Source organism: Centroberyx gerrardi, chromosome 24, assembly GCF_048128805.1.
Source record: "Centroberyx gerrardi isolate f3 chromosome 24, fCenGer3.hap1.cur.20231027, whole genome shotgun sequence".
NCBI lineage: Eukaryota > Metazoa > Chordata > Actinopteri > Beryciformes > Berycidae > Centroberyx > Centroberyx gerrardi.
Genome location: NC_136020.1, coordinates 10,532,350 through 10,549,886, shown reverse-complemented (window position 1 = coordinate 10,549,886; position 17,537 = coordinate 10,532,350). Strand labels below are relative to the sequence as shown.

Here is a 17,537-nt window from a genome sequence, read left to right as displayed (position 1 = left end):
CTCAACACATACACAGAAACCACACTACTTCTAACTAGTTACTTCATTAATTGGAGTCTGATGTAGTCATGGTGACAAACACTGAAGGCTTGTGTCTTGAACTCTCCGTTCCCTAACATTATAAGTGTTACTGAAAACGGCAAAGGAATGCAGTTCAAACCTGGAAAATATCACGTGGCCATTAACAGTAACAGTTGGGAATAAGACAGACACCACTCCCTAGTGAATTTCTCAAAGTGGAATAAGCAAACATAAAAGACAATATACCATTTAACAAAGCGCCTTTATTGAACCTCCATTATAACTTCTGTACGTGCATAGTACTATTCACTTCTTTATCTTGCATTAGAGTACAATTTCACACCGTCATTAGCATTAACCACAAAAAAAAACTGTATATTTTACCAATATAATTCAACTTGTGACGTCATTTCAGTTGAGCACAATCCTCTGGGAAACAATGGAACAGTCACCTCATGTCAGTATTTTGAAGATGGACCTCCTTGGTCTCTTGTTGCTGTGCATCTCATTACAGCCAAGCCGTTTGTCCTTGCAGGGCGACCTGGAAAAGGCTCAGACAACAGTGACTGTGGAAAGCACTTTTCAGCCCAACATCACATCAATCTGTTACTTCCTACTGAGACCTGTAAAATGACCCAACACGGTGACATGCACATCTTCAATGACAATACAGTACCAATAATACCTTCGCCCTTCTCCTGTTGAGACGGGTTTACCTGGGTTACCCAATTTCGTGGCCAGGGCAGAGGTGCGTTTGGTTCGTTCCTCTGGGCAGGGCGACGGGCTCAGGAGCGCTCCCTACTGGGCGGGCAGCGTCCGATGCGTCGCTGTGAGAAATAAAGCCCAACCATGAATCATGCGACATGACCATATAATGATATCAGGGCTAAATCAAGGAAAACACCATAATTTAACTTCGTACAGCGAATACATCAATATACACATCTTCTAAAATAAATTTTACATGACACTCAAGCTTAATATTTACAATATCCATTCACACCTTTTGTCTTTGGCCTGAAGTCTCTGCTTGATAGAGTTGAGAACAGGCCAGACCAGTTTCACAAGGCCACGTAGACCAGTTCAGTCCGGGTTAGCTTTACGCAGACAGGCCAAACACTTCCTCAAAGTCCCTCTGTTGGAAGGCAAGGCAGCTCGTATAAGCAGAGTCCAATGCAATATACACACTGCTGGGTGACAGAGATTCGTCATATATGTCTGTGGGGATTTCTGATGAAACAGGATGCGGGTTACAGTGGTTTCCATCTTTGTTGCACATGTCATCATAAACATTAGCCATCAAGTACTGCGTGGTGTTTTCAGGCGCCATTGCTCCTGCTGGATGGCGGGGCGTAAAGGCATCGGCGTGGCTTTCCGTCGCCTCGTACCGAGACTCTTCTTCTTTCTTGCAGAGTCCTTTAGCAAGTTTAGCCAGCTGTATCCCCTTCTGTTCACGGCGGAGATATTTTCGGACGGTGGCCTTCACCGTGTTGGTTCGCCACAGTTTGGAGGCCTCCTCCGCCTCAGAAGCCACACGAAGCAGTTTCCACCTCATCTTCGACCCAGGCTTCATGGTTTTGCGAAGGCAATCGGTTTTGAGGCTTTTCGATTTGGTATCCATTGTCTCGATACACATTTCACACAAAAAGAATCACTGTCGAGAAAAAGTCGTTTGAGTCCCGAGCAAATTAGTTGCTGACTCGCGTTTCTGTGGAGCGAGGTTTACGCTGTCTTCTTGTGATTCACTTAAAAAATTGAAATAGCGACAGCAATGGCGTTATTTTACCAGCTATTTTATCAACTTTGGTAATTTCAATAACCTAAAAGTTTTCACGAAAAAGCTGGAGCTACGTGGCGTACACCGTCTACGCGTCTGTCTCTGAGCAAAAAGTTGTTACTACGTTCTACTCACGTTGGTTTTTATTGGAGCAAATACCCATAATCCTTTGGTTTCTCAAACTCATTATGTGACTGCAGGGCGCTGCTGCCGCCTACTGGTATGGAATGAGACTTTTAGTAGTGGGACTACTACTATTACCACGACCACTACTACTACTGTTACCACTACTACTGTTACTACTACTATTACTACTGCTGCTATTATTATACTACTACTATTATGACTACTATTGCTATTACTACTACCAAAGCTATTACCACTGCTCCTACTTTTACTACTACTTTTACTACTAGGCTACTTCTACCACTGCTGCTACTACAACTGTTACTACTGCTACTACTATTACTAATTCTACTACTACTACTACTACTACTACTACTACTACTACTACTACTACTACCACTACTAATATGACACTTTATTGATCACTTTAGAGAAATTCTCTTATCACTTGGCTTCTCCACAGGAAGTCAAAGGTCAGGGTCAGTTACACAACAGCAGCCCTGGAAACTTGCTCAAGGACACTTCAGTGTGGGTGTTTACAATATGAGAAGATGTAAATATTAGGCCACATTTGTAAGCAAATTACTCTCATCATCGTGTAATTTTAATGGGCTAATAGAAAGAGGAGCATAGGCACATATAGCTTTAGATAAAGGGGTTTCATTGCAGGATATAACAACACAGTGAGTTGAAAGTTACTCTGGATGAAGTTGAAGATGGATTTGTGCTTTAACAAGCAGTTTTTGAATTACTGTGAATGAGGTTGAGGATTAGATCTGTTGCTGCAAATTGATGTCAGACATTTGTAACAAAAAAGCTGTTGTTTAACTAAAATTATATGAAACTTCACATTGGTGCTCACCTCTTGAAATTGTTTAACTGATGCACATGTTGACACGAGCTACCAAAACTATGCGCACCATGTGTTGATGATAATGAGCTTCCCTTTAGAAACCAGTCCTCAGCATGCATGACAAAAACAAGCTGCCCCATCTGCTTTTGTTTCACCTAGCTCAGAGAAATGGTAATGAGGTCAGAGAAACCAGTCGAGGTGGATTTAAGCCGCAGTGCTTCGAAGTGAACCTTTCACACCTATTCAGTTCTGTTCACAGCAGGTCTGTTTGTGCAGCCTGCAGGAAAATGAATTGGTACAGTCAGCCACAGGAGATGCAGTTGTTCTGGTCTTTCAAATTGTGAAGTTTGTTGTAATTTCAGCTACCTATGAATAATATCAGTAAACCATGATGTAAAAGCAGATGTAACTGTAATTCCTAAAAAATGACTATGATTGCACACTTTTTGAAAAATGCTCTAGCCTGACTACTGTTGCTTTACTTTAACCTGATTTCCTAACCCGAGGCTGTCTTAACAAAGATCCTTGTTTTTAACTGTTTTTGTGTCCCTTGTTTTCTGTAAAGCACTTTGTGACAAAGTGACAAAGACAAAGACAAATTAACAAAGACACTCTTTGTTAATTGCGCTCTATAAATAAACTTGACATGAACACAGTTGAAAGTGTAAAATATGACATTTACTGATGAAATGAAGCAGAATGTTTCACGCTTAGGAAGGATGTGTCATTTTCAACAGTGTGTGTTGTTTGGGCTAACACATATTTGTGTAATGTTTTAATACAACATAATGTTAATAAAACATGTTGTATGTTGTCCAAACCTACTTGTTAAAAATGGCCTTTATAAGAGTCGTCCATCCCCAAAACGATCCATTCTTCACAGAAAGTATCTTTACATAAATAAGGCAGTTTCAAAACTAAGATGTTCAGTCTGTATGATACCAGTTAGGACTGAATCCTCGTGATGAATTGCTGCCTTTTGAATGATGTTTTCATCAGAAGTGTAAATTGAGCATTCAGGAACACTTCCTGGCTTTCTCAACCCAGCATCTTTTTTCATTTCAGATGGCTCGGTGGCATCAAAGCAGCCTGAGCAGCCAATCCTAATTCTTCACCAAACAAAGTTTTATTTAGAAAGAAATGTTGGGTAGAGGAGTGAGAATTAAAGTTATTTATTGATTAAGGCCTTTTCTAATATTCCCATATTATGCCTGTAAATTCTCCTCCACCTTCCATTCATCTGTTTGTTTTAGGGATGGTTTGCAAGTTGACCCTTTGCTGCAAACACTGTACATACATGGTGTTGCTGCCATGAGTGTTTTTCAGTTTGGTATGTCTAGTAAATTGTTCCCCACAAATGTAATAAGCAAACTGGGTGGATTGCCTGTCCTTGACACTGACACAAGACTTTTGTTACTTCACTGTCAGTGTTTCCTTTGATTTCAGTGTGTTGGAGCCTGGCTGAAGTCCTCCAGTGTCTCTCATGCTCTGCTGCTCAAAGGGAGGAGGTGACACCAGTCACATGTTAATCAGTAACAACTAATGACATGTCTTGAGTTCACTGAAGAGTTCAAACGGGCCAGCTTTCTTCAAGTTCTGTCTTTGTTAAATAGAAAGTGTATTTGTCTCTCAGCAGCAATACTGTTAATCAGTTAGGTGAAACAGAAGCAAACTGTCCAAATCACAGTGCCTACAGTAACATTTTTAATACGGTTTTCCACAGATATACAATTTCATACAAAATGGAAAATAACCAGGCAGATAGTGAGGACGAGGAGGAAGAGAGGGATGAGGAGAAGGAGGAAAACCCTCCAAACCAACAGAAAAGCAGGTTGAAGAGGTTTTACCAATTCTTGAGGGAAATATAACTCAGGTTTGGTCCCTTTGTGAAAGACAAGGATGACAAGCAAGAACGGGAGAGAGGATACATTATCAGTCCAGATGAGGAGGAAAGAGAGGGAAGTCCCAGAGTCACAGAGGAGGAGGAGTTAAAGTGAGATGAGGATGAGAATGCTGCTCAGCTTGAGCTGGCAAAGGGAGGAAGAGAAGAGAAGAAAAGAGAAGATAAGAGAAGAGCTAGAAAGAATGAGAGAGATGGGAAGACAGGAGGAAGAGGAGAATATCTGTGAATGCACATAATGACCACTTAATGTATCGTTCCTGATTAGCTCTGAATAAGGTACTAAATGGCATGTAAACAATAACAAATCATTAATTCCTTATTACCCCCATATTACTTACTATTTTTGTGTCCCCTCAAGTAAAGTAGTGCATCATACTGAATTGCTACTAAGAATGCATCATTATTTTCTGATTATATTACCATTAGTTACTGTTTTTGTGTCCCCTCAAGTAAAGTAGTGCATCATACTGAGTTGTTACTAGGGAATGCATTATTTCTTCATGACTATCTTACCATTACTTACCATTTTTGTGTCCCCTCAAGTAAAGTAGAGCATCATACTGAGTTGTTACTAGGGAATGCATTATTTCTTCATGACTATCTTACCATTACTTACCATTTTTGTGTCCCCTCAAGTAAAGTAGAGCATCATACTGAGTTGTTATTAGGGAATGCATTATTTCTTCATGACTATCTTACCATTCACAGATATCCAGGAACTAATCATTAGATACTGGTTCATTAACATGGTATCTAATAGTCTGTTCTTAAGTAACTTATCATTATGTACTTGATTCAGAGTCATTCAGGAACTCCCTGTTAACTATTCGTTAACTAGCAGTTCGTTCCTGATTTGTTCCTTACTCGTTTCTTGGTAACTACGCACGTTTTTGTGTACCTTATTGTAAAGTGTTACTGAAAAGACAGATACAATACATGGACCTGGATGAAGGAACAACATCCACAAATTGATTTTACAAACGCAGAATGTCAGAATGAGTTGCCAAACCCATGTGGGGAAGCAGAGGCAGCTGCTGAGATGGAAATAAACCCAGAGACTCACTACATCCAGGAGGAGAGAGGGAATGAGAGGCTGAATCCAGGTTGGGAGCAGGAAGCTTCACAATTGGTCCAATATCCTGAGACTCACTCTGAAGTTGCAGAATGGGATAATGAGAGGCTGCAGGCAGTTTCAGAAATGGAACAGCAACACTCAGAGACACTAAAGGAAAAAAAAGGACAATGACAAATAGGGGGAAGACAAGGATGGAGAAGACAGCGATACCCCCTTCCAAAAAAAAATAAAAATAAATGAAAATAAAGAGCGTGCAGCTGAAAATGTGGTTTTCCTCAAGAAGAAAAAAATCAGAGGTCATTGGTATGAACTGACAGTTCAATTCAAGAAACATCTCCTTCACTTGATATATGACTGACAGAATTCCACAAGTCACTCGATTATAATGCTCATCGCTTTTCTTTTCTTTTCACTTCTTTTCTTGTCACAGTCACATCTTTCTGTATTGCATGTAGCACTGATCTCTAAATACACTACTTCCTTGCTCCTACATTCATGAATATAACAGACAACGAAAATGAGTGGAGTTGCTAAAATAATGAAAAAGATCAACAAAACAAAAATGTGAATCTCTTCATGAAATATCTTTTGCACCAACTTTAGTCCAAGACTTTGTAACAGATGGTATTATCATAAACTAATAATACTATAGGCTTGAAAGTTCACTCATTAAAACTCACTCAACAAAATGAGAAACTATATTAAAGTCCCAACAAGTGTCCAATTGCCCACTAGTACTGCATAATGACAGCAATATAAAGTTAGCAATACAATGCAAAATTAGTGTTCATTTGTTGCTTTGTAACCTTTTGTCTTCAATCTGAACTTTTCAGCAGTCAAAAGAGCGTTTATGGGGGTAAATCGATGTCAAAATCATTGTAAATGCACAGACTATGAGTCACAAATATATATTACAATTTGTAAACACAAAACACGATCCACAAACAAACTCTTCATGATCCACAAATATAAAACATGATCCACAAATAGATTCGAAATCCACAAACAAACTCTTCATGATCCACAAATATAAAACACGATCCACAAATACATTCAAAATCCACAAACAAACACATCATGATCCACAAATAGAATTCAGTGACTTGTACTTGAAAACCAGAATTTGAATGAATGCAAAATGATTTGTCTGCGTGTGTGGGTCGTATTCTATTTGTAGATTGTTTCGCATTTGTTTTCAGAATTTTGACACTACTGTTCCGCTGTTTTTGGGTGTAACCAATCTACAAATGCACTCTTCACAATTTGCAAACAAACACAGTCTAACTTGTATTTTCAACCAACTGTTTCAAGACACGCGTACAAATTCTGTGCAATGCTCAGCGTTCAAGTGTCAAATCTGTGTTTGTGGATCACAGTGTATTTGTGGATCGCTTCGCATTTGTCTACAAATAGTTTTGACACCGTTTTACCGCAGAGAGTGTGAATACGATCCACAAATGTAGTCAGCCAATCAGGGGTATTGCTTGCTATGTGATGTCACGACGCCTCAATAAGCCTTTCAAAATAAGAGCGTGAGCTGAAACGTGTCAGAACAAAAATTAAAACAGAAATTAATCAATTAATCTGTAATTAATTGTTTTTATTTCATGGCGTGGGATCGTTCTGTTCGTATGGAAATGTCCTAGCTAGTTGGGTCTAGGCTCAGGTCTTCTTAGGGACTGTTCGTTATTTATGAGAGGGGGGTCGGTGCAAAACGGGGGAGGCACGTCAAATAATTTTTTAAGCACTGGGGAGGGACTTATGTTTTTTATTTTGGCTTTAAGGGAGGGACATACAACTTTAAATGGTTGTACTTAGGTGGTACAGCTTCGGCTACAACTGACACTGGCATAGTTAAGTGGTGTATATACTAAGGGTTATATACTAAAATATTTAATGTAACATGCAGTGCGTTCTGGTAGCATTCAAAAACCCTAAACTTCCCTAACAAAAGAAATAAAGTTAAAACAAAAGACAAAGCTCTAACCTAACTCCTAACCAAACAAAACAAGAGAAAAAATGACTACAAAAGAAAGGGCTTCTCACTCCTACTTACTGCTACTTTTAGTAAAGAATATATACATCATAGAAAAACAGATCCCACAGTTTTTCAAACAATGTCTAACACATTCTAGCGGGGTCTACATCAAAACCCACAAACTAGGCCTACTCACAATGTTACCAGTTAAAGACACACAGCTCAATGCTTCAGCAGGGCGATTATTGGAAATGGGATTGAGCGAGAGAGAGAGGGGGCGGAAGGTTGGCCTCAGCTGGTTTAAATCCTCCATGGTAGCCAATCAACCAGCAGCAATCCCGTCCCCTAAACCAACCCAGGAGAACACCAACACCTGAATCTCATCACACACACTGGAATGCACACATTGAGGAGAGAAGAGAGCTGTTAACCCACACAAACACAAACACAAATGACCAGAGTCATAACAGACTCTCATTACATGTCCAACCTGTTAAATTTACATTTATCTCATACATTATACACATGTATGATTACAAACATGTTATATTTAAATAAAACCAACATGATTGTTTTATGCCTAACCAATTAATGCCCATAAGCAGCGCCCAAACACTGACACTGAGATCTAATCTCATTCACTTGAACCCTTTCCTCACTCTTTAGCTCTATGTGCCTCTAAAGTTGCACACATCCATGTTCAGTGGCTGTCAAGAAACCAGCTCTAGTATCTAAGACAGGTTGTGGGATGACAGGGAATTCGTTATTTTCCATCTACACCAATGATTGCTGTACTAAAGAAACACACTATGCTATTAAAAACTTAAATATTTTTATTACTCTGGTTGTGCTGTAGTAGAGAGATGATTTTGGAATAACCCATTAATGCTCTGTTATGGAATCATATGGCATCATAATGGGTTAATTCAGTACTGCATTGGTAAGGAGAGTCAATACAACTGATGGAGTTCCATCTGCAGTGTTGGTGTTTATGGAATCATATGATATCATAATGGGTCCCCAGATCAGATAAATACACACGCAGGTCAAAAAACAGACACAGTATCTCTGGACTCTGGAACGGTAAGTACTCCTCTAAATGTTCCTGGGACAAATTTGCTAGTAGTAGTAGCAGTAGCAGTAGTGGTAGTATTTGAGTGAATATATTAGATGTGTAACTGGGTAAGTCAGTATTATGTCATTCAGTTGTAAATCTTTTAGAAGCCTCATAGTGAATGATGGGAATTATTGTTTGTTTTTTGAGAGTCTTGTAATGTGTGAAGTACAACCACACCATACTGCCTTTGGCCAAACAATATTCAAATTATATATACACTAACAGAGTGTTATTTGTAGCTTGTTCAGGATGCACAGTTCTACCAACAGTATTGATTATAGAAATACAGTTACCAGTTCAGTTTGGTTAACCAAAATGAAAGAATTTGCTCTATTATGCTTATTTCAAAGGATAGGAATATACTATGAATGGCTGATAATTAGTCAGATGATCAAATGATGTTGAAATGCTAATGTGTTTACTGTGTGTTTGTAACTGCAGATACAGGATATCAGACAAACGGAAACTAGTAAGGTGAATTGTGAGACGAGGACGAACATTAGAAAGGTGGATTCTGAGATGAGGACAGGCTCTACAGAGAAGTCCTCACCCTCAGCGACCCCCTACAACCCAGCTCAGGAGACAATCGAGATGAGTGGGACATCTGTGTCTCCAGCTGGGATCCCCCCTGCTGGACCAGGCACCTTCCCGACTGTAATGATTAATTTCATCCCGGGGTTCGGAGCCCCGCAGCACGGCCCCGTAACCTACAACCCTGCCGTGGAACACATTAACCGAGGCTTGAGACATCAGCCGGTTAATGCTTCCATCACTCCGCCAGTGGCCAACAGCGCTCAACCCCAACCACTCCCTGCTCTACCTGCTCCTGCTGCCAACCATCGGTAAGTACAAGTTCAAGTTCAAGTTTGTTTCTATAGCCCTTTATCACAGTGGTTCCCAAACTTTTTCTGTCAGGCCCCCCTTTGATGATATAGGAACATTTTAAGCCCCCCCCCACCACACCCCACCCACCCCAAATGTGCCATACCTTCTTTGTTTTAAATGAATTGCATTATAATATATAAACTCTCTAAAAGATTTTTTTTTTCCTGTCTAAAATAATTATCATATACATATCACTTCACTTTTTCACTTCACGGTTTATTGTTCAGTTTATTGTTAGATTTCCCCACATTTAACAGCAGGTTCTCTCAAACTGAATTAGTGTGCAAGAAAAGAACAAATCCTACATATCAAACAATGACTGATGTGGGTTTACCTTGTTTTGATTGCTTTCAATAAAAGCTTTTTGTGACATACAACAAGAGTGCCACAACTTAGATCTCCCTGCTCTTAGGTTCTTTCAAACTGAATTATCTGCATGGATCACATTCCTATTCCTACATATCAAACAATGACTGACGTGGGCTTGCTTTGTTTTACAAATTTTGTCAAAGCGGGGTTGCTGTTTAGAGATAGCCACTCTCAGTTCATTTTCAATGTTCAACTTTGAGCTGTATTTGGTCTTGATTGCAACAACTGCAGAAAACCCTACTTCACATAAATAAGATGTGGCAAAAGGCAACAATATGCCTATAGCTCTTTGGCCTAGTAGTGGGTAGTCTTTCTCCACTCCAATCCAAAACACAACCAGTGAATTGGATGTGAACTGTAGTCTCCTTGTTGAGTCAGATGTCATGTCAATGTGCTGTTCTTCCTCTGTGGCACTGATGTCTGCAGGTGTAGTTGCATTAAAACGGTCTCTTATCCAGTCACATGCAGAATTGTCAGGGAAGTACTTCTGAAAGTGCTTTTGCAGGGCTGAGATATGAGCCTTCATACATGGAAGAATTGTATTTTCCAGCTCATTGTTATCAATGAATGTTTTCAGGTTTTCAAATGAGTCCACATTCCCCTCTTCAAGTCTTCTTCCCACATCTTAAGCTTTTTTGTAAAAGATGCTATTTTGTCTGTGAGCTGTGGAAGATGAGTGTTGGTGCCTTGCAACTGTAAATTCAGTCCATTGAGCTTCTGAAATATATCACTGAGATATGCAAGTTTCTGTAGGAAGTTGTCATCATTAAACTTAGCTCTTTAGAGGCAAGTGCCTCTCTGTGAGTCACGCAGTGCGTCCACTGTGCTTTGGGAGACACGCGCCTGATGAGAGCTTGCAGTCCGCCGCGTTTCCCAGCCATGGCCTGAGCCCCGTCTGTGCAGACTCATGATTTTGAAAAGTTCGTCTGCAGTGGCTCTGTTCGGTATATATTTGCAGAAAAGCAAATCCTCTTTTAAATCTTCGCATCAATATATCTTACATACGTTATTAATAAACTGTCTTTGTTACTGTCCGTAGCCTCATCCATTTGGATAGCAAAACATCTGTCTTTTATCGTTTCAATAAGCTGTTCTTCCATGTCTGCAGAGAGGTCACAGCTGCGCCTTGCAATAGTGTTGTTTGACAAGGGGATAGCTTTGAGTTTACTGGCAGTTGCTTCATCAATGACTGTTGAAACCATGTCAATAGCTGCGGGGAGTATTAACTCCTCCTCTATGGTGTGGGGCTTTTTGCACTGGGTGACTCGGTAGGCTACTTTGTAGGAAGCGATTTGAGCGTTCACAGGGACAGATGCTATTTTAACAAAGAGACGCTGCTGGGCACGACAGTTTTCTAATTTCTTTTTAAAAAAATCAAGGGGCTTGTTCACATGTTCGGGGTGTACAGTCTCCAAGTGTCGTTTCAGCTTATTGGGCTTCATGCTGTCTGCCGGCCTTTCTTCTTTGCCAACCACAGTTCTTGTAAATCCCAGGGATAGATATGTCTCGTCATACTTCCTTACTTTTACCTTTGTATCTGTCGCGTCGTCTAAAGCTGTAGCAGACGAAGATTTGTCGTCTGCTTTACGCTTGACAGATACACCAGTCCCAAATCTGTCCATCACCTCCTTGGTCCATCACTGTCCAGTAGACGCGATGTGGCAACCGCTCTGGGGGGCGTGGAAACACAGTGCATTTCACATCGGTTCCACTTGATTCATTTTTTTAAATTTTATTTTTATTTCTTAGGCGCAACCATACGGTGTAGTGGCCTATCTTTACAACTTGTTTGCAATTGTATTTATTCTATATTTTATTTTATATTGTTTGTGTGTGTCTGTGTGTGTGGGGTGGTGGTGAAGTATTATGCCGCGCCCCCCATTTTGGGAACCTCTGCTTTATCACATGCACGTCTCAAAGGACAGAGAATGAGCCTAACTAGATCTAACTGATCAACAATCAACCATAGAACAGAATGATATGGGACAAACATCAGGAATAGCACAATACACACAAAAGCAAGAAATAACAGCCTAGCTATTCTACATAACCTAACCTACCCAGGCAAGGAAGTATAGTGTTGTGTAGCTGTCTACTAAGATATAATAGATTGCTTGCTAGCTTTGGTTTTTGGCTGTTTTATTGACAGTAAATTCTGCTGTCTATTTTGCTTACTGTTAAGTGTAAAATGACAATCATTTGAAGAAAACAGACTGTTTTTCTGCTCAGAGTATTCACAGGTGATAAAATTGCTGTTGCTCTGGTTTGAAATGTGTGGCTAATGACTGTATACTGTGACTTTATCTCTTGCCAGGCTGCCAGAGAGAGACAGGCTGCAGAAGATTCAGATCTTGACAGACAAGCTGAAATTTGAAAAACAGCACAGCAGTCAACAGATTGCGGAGCTCAAGGCCACCATAGAGGAACAGAGCGAAACCATCTTGGAGCTCCAGACTGAGAACGCTGATCTCCGAAGGTTTAAAGGGAGGGCTGTGGCCAACAGCAAGAGGGCCAAGGAGATCATGCTTGATCAGAAGGCAGCCCTCGAGGACCAAAGTGAAGCCCTCCAGGATCTGAAAAGATGGCAGGAGAAGGCCAAGAACTTGAAGGAGGAGCTGAGAACCCGAGAGCGAGCCACCGATTTGGTGAAGGGTTTGAACCACTTGCTAGTGGGATGGTTTGAACGATTCGTCGGTCAAAACACAAACCACCAGGCCACGGCGGACCTGAGGCTGGAGGTAAGTTTTTATTCAAACAACAGAAATCAAAGTCTGCATGAGCTAAAGTTGTTTGTTAGATTTTTGTTGTTGTTGCAGAAGTACTGCCCTACAAAGGCAACCAGCACTAACAACTTTTCAGTAACATTCAGAAAATACCACACCTATAAGCTTAGTAGTGTATTGTGTCAGTAGGAAGTAGTGACGGGCGGACTCGAAACACCGTGTTGAAACGCTTCAAAACCTTTGCGACACTGCTGTGTTGAAACAGTGCTTCGTATCAAAGTGGCCAAGTCACATGATTTCTGCGAATTAATTTTATGTTACGTCGTACTTTTTTGAAACGTGTTTTGGTGGTTCAACGCTCAGGGGTCGACCCCAAAATGAACCCGTGTCAAATGTATGGCAACTACTGATCTCAAATCAGCTGTCATAACTCATAGCTCATACTAGCCCCGTTGGGACTGGCACTACACTGCGTGGGTGCCAGTCCCGAGTCGTTCCATTAAAACCCGTTCTCAGTGAAGGAAGTGGTTCGCAGTCAAAGAAGAAATATGTTTTCCAAGATCGTTTGTGTTCTCATTATATTCATTTAAAAAAAAAAATTATGAATGCAAAATGGAAATCATGCACAGACGTTTCGGCTAGTGCCTTCTTCAGTGTGCAGGCTCAATCTTAGTAACCTCCCATCATCTTTTATACAGATAGGCCCAGCTGCATTTAATTAGAGCTGCTGGCCAATCTGTGAGAGGTAATCACTTGAGTAGATAGGTTGTCAGACACAGAGCAGTCAAAATCAGTAACAAACAGAATAAATACAGATGAAGAATTGATGAACATGGATGGTCACCACAGAGGATATCAGGTAGGGCCGTTCATAAATCTGTGAGATCACTCATAGACACAAATACATTCAGGTTATGTGCACATATACTGTATATCTACATCATAGAGATGATAAGACATGTCGGTACTTTGGAATCCGCAAGCAGCCACTACAGAAAACATCAGGCAGAGCTGTCATAACTCTATAGGGCTGTCTACAGGGTCCAAATACAATGGCACAGTACATGCAAAAAGGTGTAAGTAAGGTCTAAGTCCACATTAAGACCCCTGGTGGCACAGAACGAAGTCTATATATCCAGAAGGCCTCCCTTTGGAGTAGTTTCATATCAAAATCACCTCCTCTGCGGTCTGGCATTACTTTCTCTATCCCCATTGAAGCTCTTTAACAGAATGATTATTTTCTATGAAGAGTCTTGCAACAGGTGAAGTAATGTCACCTGGTGTTATAGAGGATTTATGTTCCCCAAATCGTATTTTTAGAGGGCGTATAGTTTTGCCTATGTACACCTTAGGACAGGGACATCTCAGCATGTAAATTACACCTTTTGTGTCGCAGCTTATACATGACTTAATGTCGTAAGTTTTTGAAGTTTGGGGACAAGCAAAGTTATTTCCTTTTACCATAAAGCTACAAGATGTGCAGCTCCTGCAGGGAAGCAGCCATTTACAAAAGCCTGTTTGGTGTCAGAAGATAGAATATACCAGTACTTGTTTACAATAGATCTAATATTTCTAGAGCAGTCATTGTAGGTCATGACGTAGTTGACAGAGAATGGCTTTTTCTGCTTTCTCTGAGTTTTATTTAGCATTTTATTTTATGAAGCGAGAGATTTTCTCAGTGAGAGATCCAATGCCCGATACTATAGGTCTCAAGGGGGGATTTTCAAGAGATTTATGTATCTTTGGCAATGCATATAGTACAGGTACGCTAGGGTGGTTTACAGAGAGATATTTAAATTCCTGGTTAGAAAGCCATTTGTTTTGTAAACCCACATTGAGAATCCGATTTATTTCAATTTTGTAATTGGATGTGGGGTCAAAAGTTAATTTCTGATAACACATTTCATCCCCCAACATGGCTTTGATTTTTTTCAGTGTATTTACTGGTGTTTAGGACCACAATACCTCTTTTGGCTTCTAGACATGTTGTGTTTACGTACAAATGGATTTTCAGACTGCTTTACCAATTCTTCGTCAATGTCATTCTCAACCAGTCTGCGTAAAGGGTGAATGTGCTTTTAGGTCTAAAGATAGAATACTCTGTAGGTCCAGGAGACTAAGCTTCAATCCTAGAACTGTAGAATGATTTTAGCTTTATATTACGCAAGAACTTAAATAGTTCAATTTTCACAAGAAAAGGATTAGTGACTGCATAAGGTACAAATTTCCTATAGAATTAAAACCCGTTATGAAAACATTTTTTACTGCACTTTGACTTCATGTGGGCAAGGTTTCCAGACCAAATTTTGCCAATTTGCCAAGTATTTACAATAAAGTATAAAAATAAAAATGTGTGGCTTGTCCTAGTTGTTTTCATATGGATGTCTTAAAAATGGCTGCCACTCTTCTTCTATGCCTCTTCCCTGTGCGGCGAGCCCCCAACGAGGCTAACATTTTACAGCACACAGGGAAGAGGCGTTTTTTAAGACATCCATATGAGAACAACTAGGACAAGCCACACAAAGGTGAGATTTTATACTTTATTGCAAATACTTTCAAACAATATGTTTTACTTACTCAGATTGGCAAAATTAGACTCTTAAATGAAATGCAAGCAACTTCCAAATCGTTGAATTATTATAGATGTTTTTTTTGGGTCTTCCCTTTACATTTGACGTCACCAGTGTGCGGTGTTTCGAGCGTTTCCACAGTGAATCATTTTCCGAAGCAATTGGTTCAAAGCTTCAGAAAGCCTTGTTTCTCCCATCACTAGCATACAGTGGCGTACAGTGCTTCAGATGCCACACCGTAGACCTACTGTATGTATAGTCTGTTTCACACAAAAATTAACGTTTCTCCATTTCAAATTCAGTTGAAGAAATTCCAAGACAAAATAGAAGAGTTAGCGACTGATGGAGGAGGAGAAAGACTGGAACCAACACAAGACAGTCAGACCGAAGAAGACGGTATGGGTGAAAGTTGGAAGGACCTGATTCAGGAGGAGAGAGAAAGAGAGGAGATGGAACGAGAGAAGGAAAGAGAAAAAGAGGAGAGAGAGAAGAGAGAAAGAAAGGAGAGAGAAAGAGAGGAGAGGAAGAGGGAGGAGAGAAAAAGAGAGGAGAGAGAAAGGAAGGAGAGAGAAAGACAGGAGAGGATGAGAGAGGAGAAAGAAAGAGAGGAGAGAGAAAGGGAGGCAAGGGAGGAGAGAGAACGAGAGAAGAGAGAAAAGGAGGAGAGGAAGAGAGAGAAGCGAGAAAGAAAGGAGAGAGAAAGGGAGGTAAGAGAAAGGGAGGCAAGGGAGGAGAGAGAACGAGAGGAGAGAGAAAAGGAGGCGAGGAAGAGAGAGAAGAGAGGAAGAAAGGAGAGAGAAAGGGAGGCAAGGGAGGAGAGAGAACGAGAGGAGAGGAAGAGGGAGAAGAGAGAAAGAGATGAAAGAGAAAGAGAGGAAAGAGAAGAAACACTGGAACCAACAGATGACTCCAGTCAGACAGAAGAAGACAACAGCATGGCTGAAAGTTGGAAGGACATGATTCAGGAGGAGAGAGGAAGAGAGGAGAGGAAGAGGGAGGAGAGAGAAAGAGAGGAGAGGAAGAGGAAGGAGAGAGAAAGAAAGGAGAGAAAGAGGGAGGAAAGAGAAAGAGAGGAAAGTGAAGAAACACTGGAATCAACAGATGACTCCAGTCAGACAGAAGAAGACAGCATGGCTGAACGTTGGAAGGACATGATTCAGGAGGAAAGAGGAAGAGAGGAGAGAGAAAAAGAGGAGAGGAAGATGGAGAAGAGAGAAAGAGAGGAGAAAGAAAGAGAGGAGAGAGAAAAAGAGGAGAGGAAGAGGAGAGAGGAGAGAGAAAAAGAGGAGAGGAAGAGGAGAGAAAGAAAGGAGAGAGCAAGAGAGGAGAGAGAAAGAGAGCTAAGAGAAAGGGAGGAGAGAGAAAGAGAGGAGAGAGAAAGAGAGGAAAGTGAAGAAAGACTGGAATCAACAAAAGACTCTGGTCAGACAGAAGAAGACAGCATGGCTGAACGTTGGAAGGACAGGATTCAGGAGGAGAGAGGAAGAGAGGAGAGAGAAAAAGAGGAGAGGAAGATGGAGAAGAGAGAAAGAGAGGAGAGAGAAAGAGAGGAGAGAGAAAAAGAGGAGAGGAAGAGGGAGAAGAGAGAAAGAGAGGAGAGAGAAAGAGAGGAGAAAGAAAGAGATGAGAGAGAAAAAGAGGAGAGGAAGAGGGAGAGGAGAATAAGAAAGGAGAGAGCAAGAGAGGAGAGAGAAAGAGAGGTAAGAGAAAGGGAGGAGAGAGAAAGAGAGGAGAGAGAAAAAGAGGAGAGGAAGAGGGAGGAGAGAGAAAGAGAAGAGAGGAAGAGGGCAGAGAGACAAAGAGAGGAGAGAGAAAGAGAGGAGAGGAAGAGGGCAGAGAGACAAAGAGAGGAGAAAGAAAGAGAGGAGAGAGAAAAAGAGGAGAGGAAGAAGGAGAGGAGAGAAAGAAAGGAGAGAGCAAGAGAGGAGAGAGAAAGAGAGCTAAGAGAAAGGGAGGAGAGAGAAAGAGAGGAGAGAGAAAGAGAGGAAAGTGAAGAAAGACTGGAATCAACAAAAGACTCCAGTCAGACAGAAGAAGACAGCATGGCTGAACGTTGGAAGGACAGGATTCAGGAGGAAAGAGGAAGAGAGGAGAGAGAAAAAAAGGAGAGGAAGATGGAGAAGAGAGAAAGAGAGGAGAA

The 17,537-nt window shown here is 40.8% G+C and overlaps 1 long non-coding RNA gene across 1 annotated transcript; it reads right to left on the bottom strand.

The window, feature by feature from the left end:
* Nucleotides 1-264: 264 nt before the first annotated feature.
* Nucleotides 265-1,927, bottom strand: LOC144538119 (uncharacterized). The gene is made up of 2 exons (XR_013504083.1): nt 1,025-1,927; nt 265-848 (listed from the first exon to the last, which is right to left on the bottom strand). It is a non-coding gene; the product is annotated as an uncharacterized LOC144538119 (long non-coding RNA).
* Nucleotides 1,928-17,537: the final 15,610 nt, after the last annotated feature.